Consider the following 1,317-nt stretch of genomic DNA (forward strand, 5'->3'; position numbering starts at 1 on the left):
GTGCGCGTGGTGCCGCGGTGGGGGTGGGGTGGGGCGGGGTGGGGAGATGCCTGTCTCCTGACAAAGGAGAACGAGTGGGACACGCTGAGCCGTCCCGCCCCGCCCCGCCCCGCTCGGAGGGGCGCGGGAGGGGGAGTGCCGGGAGGGGAAGGGGCGGGCCTTTCATTCACTCTCGGCCCCTCCGCCGCCGCCGGAGCGGAAGGGCGGGGTCTCGCGCCCTCCTGTGTGGTGAGGAGCGAGGGAGGTGGCGGGCGTGGGGGCGGAGCCCGCGGGCGCGCGTCCCGAGGCGTAAGCTACGTCGTCACGTCAGCGCGGGAGAGAGAAAGAGAGGAGCCGAGTCGGCCGGGACTGGGGGGTACGGGGCCGAGAGAGCGAGGGAGGGAGCGAGCGTGCAAGCGAGGAGGGGAAGGGCGGCCACTCGTGCCTGAGCGGCCGCGGACGACACTGCGAGCGGTGGGGGAAAGGAGCAGGAAGGGGAAGAAGAAAGGCCTAGAAGAGAGGCGGACGGAGGCTGGTGGTGGTGGGAGAAGGAGAAGGAGGAGTTGGAGGTGGGCAGGGGCTGAAGGAGTGAGTGAGAGAAGCGGACGCGCGAGGGAGGGGAGGGAGGGGAGGGAAGGGAAGGGGGGGGTCACGCGGAGGCGCGCGCGCGCACGGGGAGCGCGCTCGGAGGCGAGTGGAACTGGATCGGGTTTGCTGCCAGCGGCGTGAGCTTCGGCCGCCATTTTACAACAGCTCCACTCGCGCCGGACCCAGGGAGCAGCGAGCAGCGAGCACGCGTTGCCCGCAACCGGATCTCCTCGGACAGGATTCCTCCACCGCAGCCCGACGGGGAGGTAACGGCCGCCGGGACCCGGGTCTGGGAGGGGAGCTCCGTGACATTGTGGAGTGAGCTGTGGGAGGGCGGTGCGGGGAGAAACCGGCTTTTCTGGAAAATGGATTCCAAGGAAGAGGGGAGCACGTTGACTGGGGCTGCTTGGGAGTAGGCCGCGGCCCGCGCCGCCACTTCCTTCTCCCTTCCATGTGCTGCTGCCATTCGGGCTTTGTCTGCGGCGCTCCAGGGAGGAGGCGCCCCCGTGGCCCGCGCGGACCACGAGCGGCGGCGGAGTTGGTGCTGTCGTGGCCGTCGCCGCGGCGCGGGAGTGGGCGGAGAGGAGCCGGTCCTGTCCCGCAGCCGCGCGGCGGGTTTGGGTGGTGCTCGGGGTCCGGCGAGCGTTGGGCAGTTCGCGGAACGCCCTCGCGCCGCCGGCTTGTCGGCCCCGGCCCGGGGGTGGCACCGCCGGCCCCCGCGCCGCAGTCGCTGCCGGGACCGGCGAGGGG

General features: G+C 72.4%; 1 protein-coding gene across 5 annotated transcripts in view; it reads left to right on the forward strand.

The window, feature by feature from the left end:
• Window positions 1-308: 308 nt before the first annotated feature.
• The window catches only part of SYNCRIP (synaptotagmin binding cytoplasmic RNA interacting protein), a 26,216-nt gene continuing 25,207 nt past the window's right edge, over window positions 309-1,317 (forward strand). Inside the window, exon 1 of one of the 5 annotated variants that reach the window (XM_007467317.1) lies at window positions 309-833. The gene's annotated coding sequence lies outside the window, so the exon portion shown is untranslated. The remainder of the gene's footprint in view (window positions 834-1,317) is intronic. The other 4 variants (XM_007467319.1, XM_007467321.1, XM_007467322.1 and 1 more) reach the window with 4 other exon arrangements.

The sequence above is a fragment of the Lipotes vexillifer genome, unplaced genomic scaffold, assembly GCF_000442215.2.
Source record: "Lipotes vexillifer unplaced genomic scaffold, Lipotes_vexillifer_v1.1 scaffold554, whole genome shotgun sequence".
Lineage (NCBI taxonomy): Eukaryota > Metazoa > Chordata > Mammalia > Artiodactyla > Lipotidae > Lipotes > Lipotes vexillifer.